This window comes from Felis catus, chromosome E3, assembly GCF_018350175.1.
Source record: "Felis catus isolate Fca126 chromosome E3, F.catus_Fca126_mat1.0, whole genome shotgun sequence".
Taxonomy (NCBI): Eukaryota; Metazoa; Chordata; class Mammalia; order Carnivora; family Felidae; genus Felis; species Felis catus.
In genome coordinates, this window is record NC_058383.1 from 34909120 (window position 1) to 34934693 (window position 25574).

General features: G+C 44.7%; 1 protein-coding gene and 1 long non-coding RNA gene across 8 annotated transcripts in view; one reads left to right on the forward strand and one right to left on the reverse strand.

The window, feature by feature from the left end:
• Positions 1 to 25574, reverse strand: part of RBFOX1 (RNA binding fox-1 homolog 1) — a 2060838-nt gene that overhangs the window by 147530 nt on the left and 1887734 nt on the right. The gene's annotated exons all lie outside the window — the stretch shown is intronic.
• LOC109495314 lies at positions 896 to 24933 on the forward strand. The gene is made up of 8 exons (XR_006591204.1): positions 896 to 1149; positions 4249 to 4313; positions 11400 to 11574; positions 12070 to 12422; positions 12547 to 12603; positions 13140 to 13233; positions 15643 to 15766; positions 23030 to 24933. It is a non-coding gene; the product is annotated as an uncharacterized LOC109495314 (long non-coding RNA).

The following is a 25574-nucleotide window of genomic DNA, read 5'->3' on the forward strand; positions in this document are numbered from 1 at the left end:
CAAACACGCTTGGGTCCAGGTGGAGGTGCAGAGAGCTCTGTGGATGCTACCTCAGTCTATCTCCAGGTACACCCTTCAGGTCACCTTTAAGTCACCTGGGGAAGCTTGCTGCAAATGCAGACTTCCGGTCCCCACTCCCAAAGTAACCACTTGTAACTGTAGACCCAAGGTGAATCGTTTTAATAATCCTCAGGGGTGACCCTGATGTGCTCTAACACCCTCATGGCCACCCCTTTTTACCCTGGGTAGGCAACAGTGCGAGTTTACGTGTCTGCAATGGGGAGAAACCAAGTGTGGTTGATCTTGGACATGTGACTCTACCCCTTGATACCTTACCTCCCCTGGCTTTAAAATGGGGATTTGTGAAATCATTCATTCAAAGGCTATTGACTGACTACCTTCAATGTGACTGGAAAGGAACCAAGGGACAGGGGGAGGATTAAAACCCTAAAGCAGGCAAAGTGCTTACCAATGGCTTCAGGCATTTCCTGAGCACTCAGTAAACATTAGTCATGGAAATTCTTTAACTTCCCTCCATGTCCACCTTCCAAAAGCAGAATCACTGTTTAGAGGGCAAATTGCAAGCCTTGGGTTGGCTCTCTCTGGTGTATCAGGGTTTGTACATAGCTCCTGGAGTGCTCTTGATTTGGGGGGCATGCCCTTCTCTCTGATTAAAACTTCTGTCTAGAAAAGAGACTTTTCTGGTTTTAAGGTGGACTGGGTGGGGGTGGGGTAAAGGGAGGTGATGTTTCAGACGAGTTTCTCTTCTAAAAAGTCAAGCAAGACTTCCTTATGGGACCTCAGATGTGCCTAGCTTTTTCTAGGAAGTTATATATATGGAGAGAGAGAGAGAGATGTATAATGTATACATCATAATACAATCACAAAGTTGAATTCCAAGGCAGATGGAACATTCTGATGGGGAGGCTCACTGCTGACTGATTATTTGATGCTTTCGATCTTTTATATTGAATTTGAGATTACAAGCCTCCTTTTCCATTCAGCCCTGCCCTGCAGCTTTCCTGACATTTTGTTATCTTTGCGTAAGCCTTTCAGGAAGGGCCTCTGAACCGTCCTCCTGTGCTGGCTGCCAGGGAAATAGGATTACTGCCTTATTCTTCAACATGGAGCAACCATGCTTCATTGAAGGTAAAATAAAATAAAACTTTGGAATATTTTTATTCAATTTCTCAAGAAACCTTTTAAGATGAGTAACAGTGGAGTTCATTGAGCACAGCTGCCCATGAGCATTTGCCTGGAATATGAATCCCATCTACATTTTTTAGATGCTTATCATATTATATGTTACTTTCATACACTTACTTCAAATGTGCTCTAAGAAAAGGCTAAAGGCGCTGGCTCACTAATTTGAGTGTGCACCAGGAGCATGCGGGGAGCTCTTTAGAAATGCAGATTCTAGGGGTGCCTGGGTGGCTCGGTCTGGTTAAGCCTCTGACTTCAGCTCAGGTCATGCTCTCAGGGTTCGTGGGTTCAAGCCCTGTGTCAGGGCTCTGTGCTGACAGCTCAGCCTGGAGCCCGCTTCGGATTCTGTGTCTCCCTCTCTGTCTGCCCCTCCCCTGCTTGTTCTTTGTCTCTCAAAAATAAACATTTAAAAAAAAATAAAAAAAGAAATGCAGATGCCAGGGTTCTAGCCTTTTCAGTGCCCTCTTCATCAGCTTGGAGTAGAGACAGGGAGGTGTCTGGGATGTTTATTTCTCAGGTATTTTTTTGAGCCTATTGTTAAATACGGCCTTTAATAAAAATTAAATAACATAAACCCACAATTAAATTAAATACGTAATAAATACTCAAAGCGCATTGCTTCCTAATTCTTTTGGTACATTTTACTATTATCTATATGGTTTTTCTGGCTTTTGTACCTGAATGGCCGAGATACCATAAAACAGCGCTCTCCTGTATGTCTTTTGCCAACTCTGTGTTCAGTGACGAGGCACTGGTAGCTCGAACAGGACCAGGGTGGGAGTATTTCCACCATGGAAATCGGCAAAAGCTTCACCTCAGGCTCCCGAACACCTCCTGTCCTACCTCCTCAACCCCAAGCAGGTTGTTAAACACCTACCAGCACATCACTGGCTAGAGCCAGCAATATTCATTTGTAACAAGCCCATACCAGGCTATTTGAATAAACGCAGGGTCTGGGCCACAGTTTAAGAAAATGCTGACAAAGCTCGAGAAAAGCCATCTCCCCACAAGAGATGTTGTCTTCTGGTCATTTTGCCAGTGGCTCTAAAACTCTTCTTGGCAAGAAGGTAGGGCCAGGTGTGGACAAAGGGCCAGATTATAACCTAAAGGATACCCAGGTTCCAGACCTGGTCTCAGGACTTCCGTGTGATGCTGGGAAAATTAGTTAACCTCCCTGAAACATCAGTTCCCACATCTGTCAAATGAGTTTTCAACCCTCGCTTTGCAGGTTCATGGTAAACAAGAGTGAAGTATAATATTATTAGAATGTAGCCTTGAGCCTGACTCCTCGTAATTGTTTAGTAAATAACATGTGTTTGATGATGACCATGGTGGTGATGGTGATGGTGGTGGTGATGATGATGGTGGTGATGGGGATGGGGGTGATGACAATGATGATGAGTTTTAGGTGTTGTTAACAGAGACATTTGGGAGAAATCCCTTGAACTCATGGAAGTAGTTGATGGGTATTATGCTAACTTAGTAATCTGAAGCTAAGAAGGTTCTAGGAAGAAAAAACCAAATAAACCTTGATATCCATTTCAACTTCTTCATCTCAACAACTATATGCAAACAGTAATAGAAAATGCGGATACATAAAATATATTGAACTTACAGACTACTTCACGTTGATCCTATCACTTATCCTCATGACACTTCTATGAAGCTGGTGCTGCAAATATGCCATTTTACAGATGAGGAAAATAAAGCTCAAGAGGAGGCCCATAGAGCTAGGACATATGAGAAGAGGTCCCAGAGCTAAGGCCTGGAGCTTGTAAACCAGTGTCCTTTCCTTCTTAGGAATGAAACTTTGTATCCACAAGAGATTGTTGAAGTTGAAAGCAAAATCAGGCTCATGAAGGAGAAATTGAAGGTCAAAGTTCCATATTAGATTACTTATGAAAAGCTCACAATATTCCAGAGTTATCTGTGACCTTTGAGGGAAATAATATGTTCCATATATTTATCCTGGGTGATATTACACCTGAGAAAGAAGGCTGAATTATACGAACAACTGACTCCATGAGTTAGGCTATTTCTGATCTCTAAGTACCATGGTTTCAATGAAAGGAGGGAAACTGACATTTTGACAGACAGGATAGGGTCAGAGAAACAGGACCAGAAGCAGCATCGAGAGACAGGTTTGAATCCTGGCTCTGATATCTGGATGAAGAGCTTCGTGACCCTGGGAAAAACCTGAGCTTCATAAACAGTAGCAATAATACTTAACTTGTAGGATGTCATGAAAATTCTATCGAAGTACATATTTAAGTGCTTAGCATAGTGCCCTCGTAAGCAAAGCAATAAGCAAGTGTTATATTTTTTCTTTTAGTTCAGAATTTCATAGCTAGGTTCAACAAATATTCACTAAGTGTAAGGGCTAGGTACAATTCTTGATGCTAGAAACGGATAATGGAGAAAACAGACAAAAATTCCTCCTCAAGGAACTTATCTTCCAGTGGGGGAGAAACTGACAAGCAATACTACAGTAAATAGAACATGGCAGAGTATGTTGAAATGTAAGCACTATGAGACAAAGCACTGAATATGAGGATGGGGGTGCTAGGGAGGGTTTGAAATGTTTAGTCAATGGTTTTGGAGAAGGTGACATTCGAGTCAAAATTTGACAAAGACTGTTGAGCCATGAGGACAGGTCAGGCAAGAATAGCCCAGACACAGGGACAGACTGTGCAAAGGTCCTGAGGTAGAAACATGAGGAAGAGTGAGTCCAGTGCAGAGTGATCACAGGGAAGCAGATAGGAGATGATGTCAGATGTATAATGAAGTGTCATATAATAAGGCCTTCCAGGCTATTGCAGGAACTCTGGCTTTAAAAAAATAGCTTTATAACTTTTGAAATATATTTAGATTTACAGAGATGTTGCAAAGATAGCAATCCAGCTCATCCAGCTTTCTCTAAAGTTAACATCTTACCTAACCCTGCGTATTCATCCAAACTAAGGAGTTAACATTCACGTATTATTAACTACAGAGTTTATTCAAATTTTCCCAGTTTTTTCCACTAATGTCCTTTTTCTGTTGCAGAATCCTATCTTGGATATCAAGTTGCATTTATGGGAGGATTTTGGCTTCTACTCTGAGAGAAATGGGTGAGCCACTAGAGGGCTTTTAACAAAGGAGGGAGATAAAATGACTTACATTTTAGCAGGATTTCTGGGTGTTTTCTTTCTCTACTTAAATCTGAGTTGAGAAGAAGAGGCCGGGAAGATTACTTGAATTGTAATTTAATGGGCTCTCACTTAAACCCCCCTTACGCCACCCCTGAGAATAGCAAATGTCCTTTATCAGAGTTTTACCAAAAGAAATGGCCAAAAACAATTATCAGGCATTTTATAAATACAAAATGCTACGTTAGTGCTAAATAATAAGCATAATATTCATTTCCTTAGTGTTCCACTTGATTTTTATTGCTGGAAATGCTAATTGTCCCAACATCTTGGATTTATGTTACTCCTCTCTCCCTAATAGCCAAGTATTTTCCACTTGTATTTTCTTAATTGTCTGAACTAATAAGCTTGCCTGGTTAGAACACGGTGATAATGTGGCCAAAATTACCAGTTTGATGTCAGGCCTCTGGCTTTGCATAAGAAAATGAAACAAAAATAAAAGCACTCTGCAACCACAAAAAATTGTCCCAAATCGGGGCTCATTAAGGTGTATGTTAGGTGCTTGGCTTAAAAAGGGTGGGGCCTAAAGGTGCCTGAATCCCTTGTCTGAATTCACTGACATCCAAAATCAGCTGCTTACCTCCAGAGCTGGTATGCTGTGAGCGCCCTTCTATTTCTGATGAGACACAGACAGGCTAAACGTGTTCCTCAGGCTGCATGTTCCAATAGCTCATAATTCAGAAGCTGAGCTCAAGAACTTGAATTTCTTAGTTCAGATTTTTTCTGTATCCCTGCTGGGCAACCATGAGTGTATTAGCTAACCTCTCTGTGCTCAGGCCGCTAATCGGTGAAATTGACTTTTACAGAAGAGTACATAAGACCCAGGCTTGCTGCGAGGGAAGAAAATCATGCCTAGAAAGCATTTAGTACAGTGCCTGGAAGATAACCACTGGTGATTAGATGTTCCTGGTATGATGATGCTGTGTGGTCACTTTGCTGGTGGCTTTGCTTCTCTAGCCTCATCCTGCAAAATATTATGTTGAATTCAAACTATCTGTCACTTTGCCCATCACTAAACTGTGACCTCTGAAAGGATAGGGTCTGGGTCTTTTATCCTTTGTCCCCAGTGCCTGGTGCAGAGCCTGGCATACAGCGATGACTTCTGAGCAGAAGCGGACTCTTCCAGAAGAGCCCCCAGGTGGACGGTCTGGACTGCCACTGAGTATGCAGGTCATCATCTATGAGAAACCTTGTCTCTTCTTGTCCTCTAGAACCAGCCTCCTTGCTCAGGGGTCCACCAAAGCTGGGTTGTGGTAGTCCCAACATGTGGACGGAGGAAGCTCCCTCCATTCTGCGGTAAGAATGTCCTTGCAGCTGGGGCTTAGGACACAGCTGCATCCAGGCAGACTCCCAACAGCACCTTCCTAAATGAGCTATGCATCCTAACCCCGAGGTCCTGGCCACTTGGAGATCTTCGCTGGATTAGTGACTCCCGCCACCCTTTTCTTCCTTCCCAACAGGGTTCAGCAACGCCTGGGGGCCTGTAAATCTAACTTTCATATTTAGTTGTTATTCAAAAGCTGTTATTTACAAAATTGTCGACATTGGGAAATTCAGAAACAAAAAAGGAAGGAAGCAAGCAAGGAAGCAATCAAGGAAGGAAGGAAAGAGGGGAGGGTCTTGCTTGTACTGAAATATCTCATTTGCTTAGTGAGAGGACAGAGGGCATATGTCAGAGGATATTTGAGAGCGGTGAACAGGTCACATGAACACAAAAGAAAACAAAGAGATGGGGCCTTGGAAATGCTCGAGACATAAATCTTACGGGTCATGAACTATGGATTTCTCCTCTCTGCTTCTGCGGTGCATATTAAGAATCGAGTTGAGGTTTAGTTCAGATTTTGCCATAAAAAAGCATCGTTATCAATTAACAATGACCTGCTGGTTACTCAGGCCATTGGTCTTGCCAAGGCCATGCCCTGAATTCACCCAGCCCTGCACCTTCTCTGAAGACACCCTGGGGCTTCAGAAAATGCTTCTGAAAAATGTATTCTGAAATCTTCTACCTTTCAATGCTTAAATCCTACACCTGTGGATGTTAAAGAAATATTCTTGTTTTGGTTTTTGTTTTTAAATCTCCTCTAACTGTAAAAGAATATCACGTTCTCACAGACAAGGGACTAAAGAATCATTCTTGGGAATAAGTAGTAAAATTCCACTATGGAAAAAAAAAAAAAGGTACAGACTCAGAGTGGAGAAGATCTGAAAATAGAGCATAAGGATCAAGCCATAATAACGCCATAAAGATATTCTCTACTGTGCTGACACGGGAGTTTAAAGGGGAGGGAAGATTATATGGTTAATATACAGAAGTGGAGGAAATCTCATCAAGGGATTGTAGGGAAGGGAGACACTTCTTCCCCGAACATCAGAGAGGGTGGAAGAATGGAATATGGAGGCACAGGGCCTTTGCACATGCTATTTCCTCCGCTGAAACATTCCCTCAAGGGTTTGCCCATGAATGAATGGCTCTTCATCCTCATGTCTCAACAGAAACGGTTCTCCCTTACAAAGCCTTCCCTGACCACATTGTCTGAAGAGTAAGTTGGTAAGGAAACTCTCCAAAGCAACAATAATACACAAGCCTTGCCAACTTTGTGGTGCAAATACTCTCACCGTGACTGATTTCAAGCTATAGACATGATGTCACAGAAAATACTGATGGGAAAGCAATGCTCACAACTGGCTCTGGCCAGTGTCTTCAAACACCTCATTGACCTAGCTGAAATTACCCCATGTATGTAGTTACTTATCGACTGTCTCCCCCCCATATGATGATGTAAGCTCAGCAGGTTGGAGGTCTTGCTGGTGTCAGTCGCCACTGTGTCCCCAGAATCTAGTATCTGGTACCCTAAATAGTCCTTATCTGGGTCCCCCCTACTTGCCTTAGGACTTGGAAACCCCCTGCATGTAGTGGTCTGGGGCCACTATTGGGCTCATCTCATTTTTCTCCCTTCTCTTGGTGCTCCTTGTGGTCCAAAACCTAAATTCATTGCTCCTTATCTGTGGAGCACTTTTTTCAGTTGGTTGAGGTGGGAATGTAAGTCCAGCCCCTGTTACCCCACAAGGGTTAAGGGGGCGGAAATCCTGGAAGTATTTCTTGTGTGGATGAATGTGGATGTCTGCGTCTGGGTGAAGGGGACAGTCACTGTGGTTACCGGGAATGTTCAAATGCAGAATGACATCTGAAAACTCACCATCTGTGCCCTCCAGTGAGTCCGGGGGCATTGTGCATGTTCTAGAAATTTCTAGGGCTTCCTACTCCTGTTAGGTCAGGATTAAAAATTGGAATCCTTTTTTGAGCACTGTTTGTTAATATGAAAAGCATCATTTAATTAGGACTAATATAAGATGCCCTGTAGAGTGATAATTTAATAATTCGGCCGTTTTATTTATACAGTGCCTCCAGGCTCCTCATTAAAAATGAAAGAGACATTCGATGGGACGATGTGGCTTTGCCGCTGCAAACATTCCAAGTGCTCTCAGATCATAAAGCCCAGCCTCTGGGCATCACGAGAGCCATCTCCCTAGCCTGGGAGCAGATATTTGTGTCGCCAAATTAACCTTCATGGATGGGGGAGTCCCAGAAATCACTTGTTTACCCTGACACTTAAGGGTAGTCTCTAGAACAACCAAAAAGAAAGGAAAGAAGAAGGAAGGAAGGAAGGAAGGAAGAAAAAGAAAGAAAGAAAAGAAAGAGAAAAAAAAGAAAGGAAGGAAGGAAGGAAAGAAGAAAGAGAGAGAAGGAAAGAAAGAAAGAAAGAAAGAAAAGAAAGAAAGAAAGAAAGAAAGAAAGAAAGAAAGAAAGAAAGAAAGAAAGAAAACACAAGCTCTGGAGGGGTCCACCCAAGAAAGCGGTACCCTGATTGCTTCAGAACTCTCATGGAGCTTCCTCTTGCTCTTGGAATTAAATCTGAACTCCTGGCTTGGCTAGCAAGGACCTGCCTTTACAATTTCATTTCTAGAACGTCTTACAGCCTCAGCTGTCTGCTTTCATTCTCCCAGAACCATCAGGGGCTTTCCCACCTCAAGGCCTTTGCATACGTGGGCTCCCCTCCCTGGCACCTCTTCCTTCTGCTGTTTGCCATAACTGGATCCTTGTCATCCTTAGTCATCAGCTTAAATATCACCTCCTCAGAGCATTCTCTCTGCCCACCCCACATGATGCAGCACGGCTCTTGTGTGTTTCTCTCGTGTCACCTGCAAAACTAGCAAGTACTTTGATGCGTTTGTTCAGCCTCCTGGAATGTGAGCTCTGTGATGGCAGCAGCTTCTTGGTCTCATTCGACACACTTCCAGAGCCCATAAACGTGGGTTGTTAATAGTAAATACTTCATTCATCATTAACGCAGAATCAAGTGGGTTTCTAGTTGACAGTGTGGCACAAAAGTGCCATCATGCCTGGATGGCCTCTCTGCTTTCTGCCAGTCTGCTGCCGGGCTGATGACTCACCATTGAGACGAACGTGGTGGCGTCACACGCGGGAGCAACGAGTCTGCTCTCCTTGTGATGCATCAGACGTGGGAAATAGGGATGAACGGAAGCAGCAACTATGGCTGGAGAGGAGTCCCTGGTGCCTTACCATGAGCTCCCACTGTGAGCACCCCGCTCACTGCCCCGGTGAACGTGTCTGCCGTGGCATTGCTCTACGCCATGAGACTGGGCTAAGGCTTTGGAGGCTGTGGGCTGTGCTTCACTCACCTCTCTATTCCCAATGTTCAGCACCAGATTTAAAGGCTGTTTGAAAAAAACTAAGTGTGTGTGTGTGTGTGTGTGTGTGTGTGTGTGTGTGTGTGTGTGTAGGGGGGAGAGATGGGTGGCTGGGAGGGGGAGAAGGTAGAGAACAGTTTGGTTTGTTCCGGGATATTTTGCATGGTGAATAGTCCCGCCTAGTTCCATCGTACAAAGTTCTCTTACACAATTCCAAAGGAGTCAAGGCGCCACTCCTGACTCAACGCTAAGACGGGCTTAGTATAAAGTCTGTCCCTGACGCCTGGGATTTGGTCCGTCACTAAAGAAGCAAAACCAAACAGGCACGTGGCTGCTCATACCATCCATCCTGTTTTGTCTCCTCCCAGGACAGATTACTCTTCTGCCTTAAAATACACACAACCTTCCTGTTCATTAATCACTGTAACTGTTTCAACTTCTTACCAGCCAACCCAAGAACAATAGCAAACAACCATGAAACCTGTTTCCACCTGCATAACAAACGCAACACGTGAGGTATCTGAATCGCAAACTTCAAAACACAAACTAAATAATTTAAAAGTCTAATTTCTAGAAGCACATGCTTGCTAATGGTCCAGCTATTTTCATGCCTGCCTTGATTCCGGTTCTAATGCTGCCAGCCATGTGGTAAGTTCACTGCTAATATATGAAAGGGATTATTTGCTTTATTTTTTCTGCAATAAATTATGTTGGTCTTTTAAGGATCTCTAGCTTGCGAAGGGGATGAAATACATAGATTCATGAATCCTTTTCTTTCCTTCTTTCCTCTCCTCCCCCACCTCCTTCCGCCTCTGTTTCTCAGTCTTGGCATATAATGGAAGGCAAGGTGTGCACTTAATAAATTATGTTTGCAGGAGCAGTGGGGCCACCTGACACAATTACGCACTTGTTGAGTTAGTGGCCACTTATAAACAGACTTTGTAAGCCATCCCACTTCATACTGAAAGGTGCTAATGCATCATTATGATCTAGCAGGTTGCCTGCTGAATTTTACAGCATTGCACACTACATTAACCTTTGGTTCCGCTGATATTTATGACCTTATAAGAAAGTATTTATCAAGCTGAAAGCCAATATGCAGTGCTCGTGTTTTAGCTAGTGCTGGGTAGAAACCGTTATCATTCCTTTCTTCAGGCATTTTAAATCACTCTGAGATAATGCTCGGCTCTGCCGAGAGTTCGGGAAACAGGGCACTCCCGTGCAGTCTTGTTGGGAGTTTAAATTGGTATAATCTTTCTGGAGGGTGATTTTTTAGTTTTATCTGACTATCAAAAGCCTTTAAAAATGTGCATTTTTACTCTTTGACCCAGCAGTTCTACTTCTGGGAATTTATTCTACAGAAACAATCGGGGAAGTGTGCAAAGATGTGGGCGAGAGGAAATTCATTACAGTGATATTTGCTGCAGTGAAAAATGGGAAACAACCTACGTGTGCAACGACAAGGGACTGGCTAAATCAACAACCTACGTATCCAACGACAAGGGACTGGCCACATACACTCAGTCCAATCCAAACGATGCCGGCCACAAAACACAAAGAAGCCACCAGAGGGGGGAAACGTCAGAATAAATTAAATGACTTGGAAAGATATATATGATATTTTCCATTAGAGACCAAGTCACAAAACAGGATGGCATATACCATATTTGTATTTTTATTTATTTAAAAAAAACTGGGGGTGCCTGGGTAGCTCAGTCAGTTACGTGTCCAACTTCGGCTCAGGTCGTGATCTCGCCGTTCCTGAGTTCGAGCCCCACATCGGGCTCTGTGCTGACAGCTCAGAGCCTGGAGCCTGCTTCCGATTCTGTGTCTCCCTCTCTCTCTGCCCCTCCCCCGCTCATGCTCTGTCTCTCTCTTTCAAAAATAAGCAATAAAAAAAAAAGACATTAAAAAATTTTGCAAGACGCTGCAACAGTCCAAAGAGGATAAACAACCAGGTGGTCAATGTAGTGATGGTGGCAACTGTGGTGATGATGATTATTTGCTTTTTTGGGTTTTCTCTCTTTTCTGTAATGAATAGGACTTATTTGCATAGTTTAGGAAAGTCATAAGGGATAGAGTTTTGTTTGTCTCTCCATCGGCAGTGTGTAACACAGGGTCAGTAATGAATTTTTTTTTTTTAATGAGCTCAGAGTCATGGGATAATGGTAATAATTGCTTCTATTTTTATGACACTTCCTGATTTCTAAAGCACGCTCACATCTGATTTCTCCTGTGAGCCTCAAAACAGTTCTGTCGGGCAGTGCAGGGGACTCATATTTCTGATTCTTCTCCCAGAGACAGAGACAGAGACTCAGGGGATGTGTATGCCTTGCTGATGGTCACAGAGCCTCAAAATGCAGAGGTGGGACCCTGTACCAAGTCTTCAAGCTCCTGAGCCCATGATCTTTCCGCCCCACTGTGTGCCACCACCTGGAAAGGAAGGCCAAGAAGAATAATACAGCAGCCACAGGTAAATCAAGTCGCTGTGAAGGTCATCCCTTCCATTTGGGCTACTTGGCTTAACTGTAAACGCACTGGGTCAGAGGCAGACGGAGAGTGGACACAGAGTACCCCAGGCCCTGGGAAACAGAACAGACCTGTCCGGGGCCCATTAGCAGGGCTTGCAACTTCTGGAGGCTGCAGGCAGAGGAAGGGCTCGTGCTGGGGTTTTGATGTCTCCCGGAATTATCGACTAATGTGTGTCTGTTGGGCAGGGAGATGAGATCAAAGCCTCCTGCAGAGTGGGAAGGTGGAGGCCTGGCCTGGAGCCAGGGGGTCAGGGGGCTGCAAAACCCTGCCTCCCCCGTCCCCCCCCCCCCCGCCCGCCCCGCCTGGACCCTGCCCTTCTCACTGGTGGGCTCCTTTCCTCAAAGGGAAGTGCAGTTTCAAGAAAGGGGCGGGGGGCTCCCATCCTGTCAATGTTGGCAGAAACGGCCTTTCCTTTAACTGTGTTCTCTCCGTCCAGGTGACTACTCCAGTTCCCGTTGGTTCTCTGCAATTCAGAGGGGCCCTAAGAAAAATGTAGTTCCTGCCTGGAATGATAATCAGAACCACCTTTATTTTTCATGCCTGCTCTTGCCCAAACACTGTTTGATGCAATCTCAAGATATTACCTTGCTTCAGCCTCACAACAGCCCATTTCACTCATTCATTCATTCACTCATTCATTCATTTGTTCATTCAGCACACTTTCCCTGAGCAGCTACTTTGGGCAAAGTTCTGGAAACACGGGGTGATGAACTAAACACAGCTTGGAGCTGCTTTGTGGCTGACAGACCCACATAAGCAACCTAACAAAGAAAACGATCGCCAGTTGTGGTAAGTGCCATAAAGCAAACAAATTCAACAAACAAATACCTTGGCTGTATTCGTTTTCTGGGGCTGCCGTGACCAATTACCACAAATTCAGTGGTAGAAACAATATAAATCTATTCTTTCACAGTTCTGGAGGCCAGACGTCCACAATCAAGGTGTTGGCTGAGCCACGCTCCGTCCGAAGGTACTAGAGGACAGTCCGCCCTTGCCTCTTGCTGTCTGATGGCCCTGGGGTGCCCTGGCCTTCTCTGCATTGTACATGCATCACCCCAACCTCTGCCTCTGTGCTTGTTTGGTCTTCCTCTCTCTGTGTCTCACCTGGCCTTCCCCTAGAGCTGCCAGCCATTGGGGTTAGTGTGCACCCTAGCCCAGTATGACCCTCGTTTAACTTCCACAATTGTATCTGCAAAAACTATTTCCAACAAGGTTGCCTTCGGAGGTGACAGGTGGACATGAATTTTTTGGGGGAGGGGCACTATGTAACCCAGGCCATCAAGTTGGGTCCATTTGACACAACAGACTACACGGCTACCAAGTGTGTGGACACATGTTGGTCTGCCTCCAGGCCTCGCTCCCCTTTGTCATTCTCCCCTACAGCAATCCTGATCAGGCTGCTTTCACCCCCGCCCAAGGACAGAGACGAGAAACACACAGCCCTTGTCTTAGGAGTCAGCTTGGGTTCAGCTCGGACTCTCCTGTTCTCGTTTTCCTCCTCCACAGAATGAAGAGTTTCTCTCCTGCTTCACAGAATCACCAAGAAGGCAGAAGGAAATAAAGAATGTGGGACACACAGATCCTGCGCGGCAACTATTAGGTACTCGGAAAATTACAGGTGTTGAGAAACCCTCCAGAGACGGTTCTCCATTTCGATGTGCATTAGGCTATACTCGACCGGCTGCATTCCTGGGGGCACACAGACCATTCAAACCTTCCAGATTCACCTGTCTTCTCTGAAAAAGGGAAAGTCAGCTCTCTCAAGGGGTTCTTGGGGTCACGTGATAAAGGCACAGTGGCATTGGATGGGTCCTTGGCAATGGCAGCTGCTGCCATCACTATTGTATCAGGAACAGGCCTATAAGATACATCATACTTTCCAGTAGATCCCAATGCCTCCCAGAGTTTGATACTCTGCAGTCTAAGTGAGCAGTGAGTGGGCCGCTGAACTGGCTTGCAAAGGCTTGTGTGAAGATAAGCGTCTGGTCGGCTGTGTTAAGCCTCACCATGGGATGTGTTAACACCCATGGGGGATTCCTGCTGGCCTCCTACCTGTGTCCCAAGGCACAAACCCAGTAGCTCAGGGGCTGTGCCCCTTTAACCTCACCCCTGGGTGACTGGAAGGCATAGCTGTTACAGCACCCAGCAGAAGGGATGTGGGAGGGCTCTCTGCTTGATCTGCCTATGCTCACCCCTTTTACTGAGTTAGGGCAACTGCCAATATGATTGTTCAGAACCTGGAACATTCACTGGGACTCCATCTAGAGTGAGCAAGTTCATTGAGCCTCAGAGGTCAGTAAGGATGTCACTTAGATTCCCTGCTGCCTTTATATATCTCTATCTATCTCTAGATTTAGATTTAGATCTAGATCATCTATTTTTTAAAGAAAAAAATTATGGAGTGAGCCCAGTCTCTGTCTCTCTCTCTCTCTCTACCTCTTCCTCCCCCTCCATGCCTTCCCTTTCTTCCTGTGTCTCTTTTTCTTTTGTTTTGTCCCCTTTACCCAGTTCTACCTTCTCTGTGCTTGAAATCATTGGGGATGTGACCTTCAGAGCTAGGCAATCCAGGGTGGGAGATGAGGGGAAAATCTAGGAAAGAATTATGTGTCTGGCTTATGCCTTGGGGCAGACAAGTTACATTGTCCAAGTCTGTCACATGTCCCTGCATCAGAGGACATCTGTTGCCTGCCTAGACATTTTGAAAGGACTGTTTGGTCTCTTCTGTGGGCCGTCTTCCCAGCATACCTCTCTCCGGCCTGGGTCCTCACAGGGTAGAGGGGGTGACAGAGTAGATTCGGAATGTTCTGGGTTCCAGCCTTTCTTACGTTTCCAATCATCAAAATCCCATCTACCATGTCTAACAAGGAACTGATGCTCTAGGTGGCTGAGGGGCATCCTTGGGAGGGTCCCCAGTGCCCATACTCCTCTCCAGCTCAGGTCCCGAGAGAGGGAAGACGCTCTGACACTCGCCAGGCCCAGCTCTCTGACCTCAAGCAGCCAGCCACACTGTCCCTTAGGGATCACACATGGGTGTGGGTGGGAAATCAAACATTGTTCATCTGAGACACCTTTCCAAGAACCTACTCTAGGAATGACCTAGGAGATTTGTTAAGCTCCCCGAATCACTCCTGTTATTCCACTGAATCCTCATGGCCATCAACAAGACCATTTGCCGGATAGGGAAACTGAGGCTCAGAGAAAGCGTCAGGTTTGAGGCCCACGTGGTTAGTGAGAAGTACAGCCTGTGTGCTCTCCACTCTGATGGACCAGCCCTTTCGAACATTCGGGAAAATGAATCGCTAAACCTCTATGTCAGAAATGGATTAAAGGACAAACCCCAACCCTATGTTAAGACAGTAGTACCTGAGACAGGACAGTGGGACAGTGAGAGGGGGATCCTGCCATCAGCAGGGCTCCTTCGGAGCTACACTGGCATAAAGGGAAAGGTGCCACCGAGAACAGGCAGGCCTGTACCTTTAACTTGAGTCTGCAGCCAACAAAAGGGTAAAGGCTCCCTTTTAGAACCGTCAGCGATAAACTCTCCTTTCTGAGGGAATTTACCTCGTGCAGTTTTGCTGAATCGTTTATTTTTGAACCCTAGTTAGAGTTCTTTGTACTTGTCCTTAAATATGGGTTTTGGATAATTAGGGTGAATTATCTTTCTGCTCAGGGTGTGCACAGCAGTCGGGGTGGAAAGGGGCTTCCGTGAACTGTTGGAGCCTTGGATTTCCAGGTGGGGGGCTTCTTCTAAGGGAAACACCCTGTGCTTCGGGCAAAGGTGGGATCTAAAGTATCTCGCATCTGAGCCTGTGAGAGACGCAGCCAGTCGACTCATGGAATTAACCAGAGTTTGCAAAAATGAAGGTCCCTCAGAGACACAGAAGAGGCTGTATAGAGGGGCTTCAGGGTAGGTAGTGTTTGGTAGGGGTCCAGCCTTGGTAACATGGGGCACCTGGGGCTTGGGGCAAGTTATAAGGCTTCCCTGAGCCTCAATTTTTTTAATCTGCAGAATGGAAACATTCTTGCCAGCCTAACACGGATGCTGGGAAGGCCATAGGAGGTCCCTTCTGTAAAGTATCTCACAGACGTTTCATTATTGATCTGCCTTATTATGCTTTCAAGAAGAGACAGGCGTAAGTACTCATGACTCTCCTTGGTTTCCGATCTCAAGGTCTAACCCAGGGCTGATGGCTTAGTGGGTGCCTCCACTGATTTCTCACCCTTCCTGGGCACAGACAATGTCTGACTCATCTCTGTTTCCCAGCAAGGAACTGGCACACAGTAGGTGTTGATAAATGTTTTCTGGACTAAATGTAATTGGGATCAATGCCCAAAAGGCAGATTCTCTCATTTCCATTGTTTAAAAATACCATGGATTTCCCCTTATGCATTATGTATCACAGAAATTAATTTATCCAGAACTGTTTTCCAATGTACAGTTTAGTTTCCAAACGATCTAGTCTGCGTCCAAGTGGAAATCTGCACTGGGAGGTCTGGCTAGTCTCTCACTGTCTCTGTTAATCCCAAGCATCACTCTTGAAGTGGGTACAAAGGTAAGGGTCTGGGGGAAGTCATGTCAGAAGCCAGTATCTCCTGATTCTTACTTCCTTTGGCAAGGTCAGGGCAGATGGACCTCACAGAACCAGGTAGATCTTTCCTTAGTTCCCTACCCCAAACCCAGCGATCTCTCCATTCTTCTAGCCCCTTAGAGAAGGTATCAGGAGAAGTTGTGGGTTCAGACATACCACATACTAGTGAGGTGACCTTGGGAAAGACATCAAGTCATGTCCACCCTCCAAACCTCAATTTCCTCATCTGTAAAGAGAGCATCATTACGTCTATACTTGATGGCCATTCTGAGGGCTACGTTGTAAAAGACTATAGCACTTTGAACTAGTAACAGAAGTTTACAAGTATGCATACTGGAAATTACAAAGAGCTGTGGTGGTAGTGTCTGGGTGGCTCAGTTGGTTAAGAGTCTGACTTTGGCTCAGGTCACACAATCTCAGTTTGTGGGTGGGAGCCCTGCGTAGGGCTCTGTGCTAACAGCTCACAGCCTGGAGCCTACCAAGGATTCTTTGTCTCCCTTTCTCTCTGCCCCTCCCCTGCTCATGTTCTGTCTCTCTCTCTCTAAAATAAATAAGCATTAAAAAAAAAAAAGAGCTGTGGCAGATTCTTTGGTAATTTGATAGTTACTCCTACCCCATGAGTTGGTCAGGTCATAGATAATTATTGTGTCTTTTGAAAGATGCAAAACCCCAGGACTCAAAGTGATTCCTAATCATGGCCCCCAATGACCGAGTGCCAATTATATGCCAGGCATAGTCATAAAGCTTTGCCTGAAATAACCACTTTGTGTTCACAAAAGCCCTGTAAGTTAAGACAATTACAGTTTGAAAAACTGAGGCTCAAGGAGATTAAGCAACTTGCTTAACTTGTTAAGACGTGGTGGATGTAGGACTTGAATCAAGGTAGTGTGACACCATATTGGTGATATGAGCCCTGCACTGAGTGATTTGCATAGATGAATGCCCAAACTGGAATTAGAACAAAGGACATTTAGCCTAAACATTTTCTTCTCCCAATGGCACTATACAATGTGACTCAATTATAGAAAACTCCGTGTTTCAGACTAAACCTAAAACATTATTAATTAATTCCAGTCTGGCTGTCCAATTTTCAAAAGGGCACCTATTAAATGTGTCAGAAATTCAGATTCAACTACATTTTATTGCTTGTTTCCTACATGCCAAATGATTCCTTATAAATCAATCCATTTAAGAATCCCAGCTACCATGTGAGATAGGCATTAGTCTGTCCATTTTAAAGATAAACAGACGCTTATCTGTATCTAGGTGTCTCACAGGTACCCCCTCCCCCCCCACACACACACTTTGATCTCAACTCCTTCTACTCTTTGGAAAACAATCCTCACTTCCATCAAGATTCAGCTTTATAAGAGCTGCATTTATTGAGGCCCAAACTTGAAGTCATCCTGGATCCTATCTGCTTTCTTACATCCTACAGCCAACTCACTGCCCAGGCCACACGAGGGCATGCCGTCCTGTCCTGTCCAGACCATTGCAGTAGCTCACTGACTACTCTCTGCCATTCCCCCAGTTACCCCACCCCATTACTGTGTCGCTCTAATCCATGTTCCACACTACAGTCAGGTCACGCCTAAAATCAAAACCTAATCATGCCATTCTCTTGTTTAAGATCTTCCAGTGGCCTCCCACTGTGCAAAGGATGAAAATGCGAACCCTCAATTTGGCTTACAAAGTCCCGTAAGAATGTTTGCTGACCACTTCTTCATCTTCATTTGGGCCACCTTCTCCCTGCCCCTCAACCCAGCTACACTGACATTCCTTCATTTGAATATGCCAAGTTTCTGCCAAGGGTGTGGTGGTTACCAACCAGATCTACAGATGACAAGACCACAAAAGCCCTGGTTTGTGTCATTGCCAATTTCCATGGTATAAATACTCTCACTATGGCCACGTCAGCTACTAACATGGTAGCCCTGTCATGTTGGGAAGAAGTGTGCACCCACGCATAACACCTGTACCTTTCCTTTATGGTATTTTCCACAAATGTGATTATTTAATTATGCAGGTGTTTTTTGTTTGTTCATATTCTATGTTTTGCACTGGGCTGTCACTTCCTGAAGGAGAACCCATGTCTGGCATTTACTCTTGTACCTCCATGGCCTGACTCTATGCCTCTCAAATAGCAGGAACCCAAGACATTTCCATGCATGAATAATGACACAGAATTCTTGAGTATCTTCCTTATTCCAGGCACTATGATTGGCACAAAGAATAAAAAAGACAACTAAGGCACAGTGGCATCCTCTAAGACTTCATAGCTTTATGGCAAACATAAAGATTTAAGTTTTTTTAAATTGTTGGATGTCACTTAATAGATTAATGCATATTTCGATACACTGTATGAGTTCAATAAACATTATTTTTGGGTGTCAAAGGGGTAAAGTCTCAAGGCATATGCAGGAGGTAAAGGGCACACCAACAGCAGCTTTGAGATGGTGTCATGAAAGGATTTACAGATGAACAGAAGTTGGGAATAAGGGTGAAGATCTCACAGAATCTTCAGCAAAGGCGATTTGCAAATACTTCCAGAATTTAATTCCAGCACGGAAGGCATCCCTTCCATCTGGCTTAGCTCCCTTCTGATGTCATTGAACCCGGGTCATTTGCAAACTATGCTGAGGTTCCAGAAATTGTGCACATTTCTGAGCTGTGATATACCGCGAGGTGCCAGGGAACATGGCTCGCCAACATCCTCACCATGAATAAAGATGATGGGGACCAATTGCTTACATCTATGAAAACCTAACTGACTGTGAAGGTAGACCCCAGGCTCCCAAGCACAGAAAGGGCCTGTGAGCCCAGCAGCCCTGAGCTGGCCCAGGGAAATGACGGGAAATTCAATTTCAGAAGGGCTGTTTGCAAAGTAATCCAATACATTACGGTGTGTGCATTATTATTGTATTATATTGAGTAATATCACATTTAAAGAGATTTCATAGCATCATAGCCGTGCACAAGGGAATATAAAAGTGGTTAATAAAAGAGAGAAGTACAATTTCCCTTCAGTGTTAGTTATGCTCCTATTATATGCAGAATAATAATCAGAGGTCCACTTAGCTTGACTTGGGAAGTAACAGATCTGTAATTACCTCGTGTCTACAGTGTCATTATCAAGGGCTCAGCCCCAATGTCAGACCACTGTGAATCCTCAGAGAGCCTGTAGACCAAGCTGCTGGTGCAAAATTGTAGGGCTTCCTGGAGCCACACGCTCGTCTCAGGGTAGGCTGAGATGCCTGGGCAACAAAGGTGGGGCTCTGTGCTGGCCTTCAGCTGTCGGACAAAGCCTAGACCCTGTTCACCGGGATTTCCCTCTGCCTTGGTATTCTCCTACCCGAGGAGGCCTTGTTTTCAAAAGAAAACATGGGGTTCCCCACTCCCCAGTGTCTCCCCCTGCTGAGCTTGCAAAGGCTAGTGGGAAAAGATATTCTCTGAAGATTTGTTGAGAATAATGGAAGATTCTTCAATGACTATTTACCCAAAACTGACCTTCAGCGCCTCTAGTCAAGCCTTCAGAGGCCCTTCTTGGGATCAATTGTTCTCGCTACAGAAAAATTGACCCTGGGGCTTAGTACATTGTACTTGTTGGCTCTGGAGCTGGGCATCGGTTGTCTACTTCAGTCAAGGGTTGGTTCCACTGGTGGTGCCCACACGCTTTAAAGAGTGCCATGGTATATCAGACAGAGGAGTGCCTTTGCATTATCCAGGACTGAGTGTGAGTTCCAAGCCCATCACTTTCTGATGGTACGCCCTAAGGCTGTTTACATAACCTCTCTGGGACTCGGTTTTCCTTATTGATGAAATTGGGCTAAGCCTACCAGCCACTCGGTTGGTATAGAATTAATAAACTTAAAACCTGAATAACGTTGGCCAACACCATAAATATCTACTCTGTTAATAACAACAATTGTGACATTCATTCCGTGACCTCAGAAGAATATAACACTTAGTAATCCATCTTGGATTTAAATCAAAGAAAACAGTGATATATCACTTTCCCAAAGCTTCTTGAGAAAACAGGGGCTGTGTGTGTGTGTGTGTGCGTGTGAATACAGGTGTATTATGGGGTAGGAAGGGATGCTACATTTCTGATATAACTCTGGCATTCACTAAATTCTGACAATTACACTGATATTTATTTTCTGGTCAGAGTTCCGCAGGGAAGGCCAGTATGATGAAGGAGAAAGAATAAAAGAAATGTAATTCACTGGTTAGGAAAGAAACTGGAAATATTTTATTAAAAAATAGTCCAGAAGATCCAGATGACCTAGCCAAACTCGAACACGTACAAGGCTGGGTCAGCTTAGTAAAACACTGTAGGTGGCCACTATGGCAAACAGCCTTGAGGGACAGCCGCATCCTCAACACTAGCACACCACTGCTGTCTCCCGGTAAACTTTTCCAGTTTTTAATCCAAGCCAGATTATACTGCGAAATCTCCCAATGAACATGTAGCCAGTCCATTCCATTTGTGAACCCAACAGAACAGGCCTGAGGTCTAAATAAAGCCATCAGGCCAGCAATATGCAAACTTCGGCCTAGATGAGGAATCAGCAAACCTTTTCTGTGGAGGGCCAAACAGAAAGCATTTTCAGCTCAGTGGGTTATACGTCTGTTGCAATCACTCGGCTCTGCAAAAGCAAAGCAGCATAGACAATACATGAATGAATCAGTGTGGCTGTGTTCCAATAAAACTTTATTGACAAAAACAGACAGTGGGCCGGTATGGACCCATTGATGATAGTTTGCCAAATTGTGTCCTGGCTTAACGCTGATACTAAAGGCCTGGAGTAAGGAGGAGAGAAGAGGGAAAATGGGGTGCTGGTGAGGGGCTCTGGGTCCCATGGATAGTTGGACCAGGAAGAGAGACAGCCAAGGCTCTGAAATCCAGGCAATGCTTCCAACTCCCCTTTTCAACCCCTGACCAGGTCCCCTCTAGTCTTTGTCAAGAACGTCAGTGGCTCAAAACAGGAGACGGCCCCCAAATCCAAGGACTAATGTCCTTGCTTCCCTTCTGCCTCCAAACCATCACTCCTAGAGTCAAGGAGACTCTTCTTTCCAAACCTGCCCACCTTTGTGTTCTCTCTCCCTTTGGTAAAGCCACCAGATGGGTGTCACTCAGAGACAGTGCCTGGAACCTCTGGCAAGTCCTTGCATAATTGCTAACCCAGCCCCCACTTGCAAGACAAGATGGGTAGAGGGGAGGAGGGGACAGGACCCACCTCCTGTCATTCCTGTACCACGGTTATCACTGCTTTTCTTAGTAAAAAAAAAAAAAAATGGTAGTTAATTTCTTCCCCTAAAAAAAGGCCAGGAACAATCTCTTTAAATTACAGTGTTACAACGTGAAGCAGAGATGCATAAGTCAAATACAATTTGGGTTATAATTAGCGATTTCCTTGTAGCAAGTTTCTCTGGGAGATCCAGGCTTCCTTAGTCAGCTTGCCAAATGGGTTGAGGCCCTCTTCACTTGGCGGGGCCACTGGATACCCTGGGGGTACAGGGGGTGTTTGGGGGAATGGGAGGAGGGGGTGAGGGGAGATTGTGTGCGTGTGTAAATTGAGGCAGTTTTGAGCTAAATGCAGAATTACGGGGACAAAGATTATTAACACATTTGTCTGCTATAACATCATGATTAATAGCAGGGAATGCCATTTAGGTAAAATAAACTACTTCTGAAGGGGAAGTCACACGATGTGGGTTTAGGAATCTGCCAGACCTCTACTTGCATTTATACTCCTCCCTTTATCAGTTGTATGGCCTTGGGGCAAGTTACTTAACATCTGTGCTTCTGTTTCCTCGTCTATAATTCTGGCACCGTCCCATCCATCCCTTGATGGGCTACGGAATGTGAAGAAAATGTGCTGCCTAGTGCTTGGCTGGTGGAGTGAATACCAGAGTGGATTCTGGAGTCCGATTGGCTGCCTCCAAATCCCTGCTCTGCCCTTTTTGGCTTTGTGATGTGACCTTGGGCAGTCTCCTTGATTCTTCTGTGTTCTGGTTTTCTCACTGAGGAGACAAGGGGTCACTTAGGGTACCCACCTCTTCTGGATGCTGTCAGACTCACTCAGGTCATGCACCTAAAGTTGTCTTTTCTTTTCGTTTTTCTCTTTCTTTCTTTTTCCTTCTTTCTTTCTTTCCTCTTTCCTCCCTCCTTTCTTTCTTTTCTTTTCTTTTCTTTTCTTTCTTTCTTTCTTTCTTTCTTTCTTTCTTTCTTTCTTTCTTTCTTTCTTTCTTTCTTTCTCTTCCTTCCTTCCTTCCTTCCTTCCTTCCTTCCTTCCTTCCTTCCTTCCTTCCTTCTTTCCTTCCCTCCTCCCTCCTTTCCCTTCCTTCCTTCCTTCCTTCCTTCCTTCCTTCCTTCCTTCCTTCCTTCCTTCCTTCCAAAAGAGATAGAATCCAAAGTAGGCTCCATGCTCTGAGCTGTCAGCACAGAGCCCAATGCAGGGCTTGAACTCACAAACCGTGAGATCATGACCTCAGCCAAAGTTGGACACTTAACCTATTCAGCCACCCAGGTGCTCCATGCACCTGAAGGTTTTAGTATCACTGCACTGGGTATGTAGCATATGCTCACTAAATGCTAGTTACTGTTACCAAACATTATTAATACATGATAGCTGCCTCTTCTTTTTTTCAAAATTCTTTTCAGTCCAAGAAATTTCTAATTTGTTTTTCTCTATCTACCAATCATAATGCATAATTACATTTTCCACTTTTAAAAGACCAGGGTAGCCCAAACTTTCCAACTTGTGTTGTTTGTAACTAACTCTATCATTTTTTTTTTTAAAGGAAGAAAATTGACTTTTTGCCTCCAAAACAAGTCCACAACCCTTAAGGCTTCAAATCACCTTGCTCCCAAAGGCCTGGTTTGTGTGGATCTATAAAGGCTACAAACCTTGAACTCCTGAAAAACATACTTGTCCAGGTAGGACACTGACATCACATAAAAATCAGGTCCTTGAGCCCAGATACATTCTGTTCCTGATGTAAGAGGATCGGCTATTGTCTGGATTGTAGTGACCTTCTCTCCACAGTCCAGGAAGTGGAGAACCCTTAGCATCCGTGGGGGCTCCATTCTGGTGGATTCACCTACCAGGCTCACCTGCCTCACAAAAGTTCTTTGTTCTTCTAAGGAGGCAGGGAGCTTATGCAATCACTCAGACTAGCTGTACACGCAAGGTTATAATTGGACGATCTGATCGCCTCTGTTCTTTCCAGGGATGAAAAAGGCAGAAACCCAGACTCCTTAGTTAGAGTATTTTGACCCAGGAGTGATTCAGACTAGAGCTCGTTGGAATATATAATACTACTGAATGAGCACAGCCTCCTCAACCTAACCAACAGGATCAGCAGGAAAGAACTAGGTAAAATAAAGACTCTTTTTAGAAGTCTGGAAGCCTTAGTGAGAGTAAGGCCCTGAGGCCTCTGGCTAGGAAGTAAAGCAGGTTTTCAAAGAGAAATGAAGCTCCAGGTCATACATCCCGATCTGCTCCTAAAGTCACCGGGCTTTGTCCATTTCAGTGCAGAGATAACCAGGAGATAGAAAGGAAAAGAAAAGAAAAGAAAAGAAAAGAAAAGAAAAGAAAAGAAAAGAAAAGAAAAGAAAAGAAAAGAAAAAAGGTGGCCACAGAAAGTATGATCCATAGGGAGGGGAGTGGTGCAGTGGAAATTTTCTTTGGGGATGTTCTTGCTGAGATATTCACTGTGTGACTCAGATAAGTCACTCTCCCTCTCTGAGCCTTGCTATCATTCACAAACGAAGTAGGTAGACGAGACGGTCATTTCAAGCTCTAACCTACTCTGACTTTGCATTTGTCATGCAGGAGCGCCCAAGCTGTCTTATTTTTATGCACCTGTAATGAAGGATTAACGCTTCCAATTTTACCTCTTGTTTAAAAAAATAAATTAAGACCCCAAGACTAAGTCGGGGGTTACAAACTCACTATCTCCAGAGGCTGGGCAGATAAAAAATAAAACAGGGCTCAACAAGAGGCCACTTAAAAATCCAAATGGCTGCTTGCTCTTGAAAAACATCAACAGATACTGTAATGTTGGGTCAGCAATCCAATACGGCAATGATTAGATGGGCGTGTGGGGGCACACCTTTGGATGGCCCATGGGTCCTCTAGACTATCAGTGTCCCCACCAAGGGGTCACATAGCACCATGTCTATGGTTTTAAAATTCCTACGTTAATGAAGAAAATTAATGATTGCTTTTACCTATGTCTCCATCATAAACCGATCTCTCTCAAACAAGTATGTTACTTGCGTGGACCTGAAAATATCTGAGTTTCGGCCCTTAACTTACGTGATCTCCGTCTATCTGTACAATGAGAAGACGGACCAGGTGGACTGTTCGGTTTCCTCTGGCTTTAACCCTCCAAGGGTCTGTGGCCCAATCAACCAGGATCTCTCAGTTAACAGAGCATAGCCAACCACCTTCTCCAGCCAAGAATCCAAACAGAGCACAGAATTTACATGAACTCACTATGAACTTGTAGAATATATGGCCACCAATTAGAGCATGAGCTGTGGTTGGTGATGAGTGATTCACATACTGTCCACAAAACAGAGTAGTGCTGGCGTTCTAAGTTCATTTAAAAACAAACAAACAGGGGTGCCTGGGTGGATCAGTCGGTTGATCATCCACCTTCAGCTCAGGTCATGATCTTGCGGTTGGTGAGCTCGAGTCCCATGTCGGGCTCTGTGCTGACAGCTCGGAGCCTGGAGCCTGGTTCGGATTCTGTGTCTCCCTCTCTCTCTGCCCCTCCCCCACTTGTGCTCTGTCCCTCAAAAATCAATAAACGTTAAAAAATTAAAAGAAAATAAAACAAACAAACAACAAAAAAGCACAAGCAAAAGCAACAAAACCACCTAATGGGGCTATGAGCCATGTGACAGCATTAGGTCCTTCAACACCTAGACCAGCCATTTGTTCACCTCGTGGACGGCTCACTTCATCTTCAGATTATCCAATCATTAGCCTAACCCTTTAGAATTACACAGTGTGCTAATACTTGCTCAAAGAATAACATCTTAATCAAGGAGGGAGACTGCTTAGTCATACTGAGAGGGTAAAACTTGACAATGAATCTAGGTGTGAATAAGCACAAAACACCGAAATGGAGACTAAGTCAAGGTGAAACATTTCAAATGGATACGAGAGTAGCAACTCTAAAATGACAATGAGATCTCCCTAAGGAAACATTAACTCGGTCTCAGAATGTCTGATCTTCCCTTATTTAGCAAAAGCAACATGGCTTTGAGCCCTACAAACTAAACTTCAATTGTATCTTTCCCTAATAAATCTTAGCCTTGTTTGTACATGGCCTA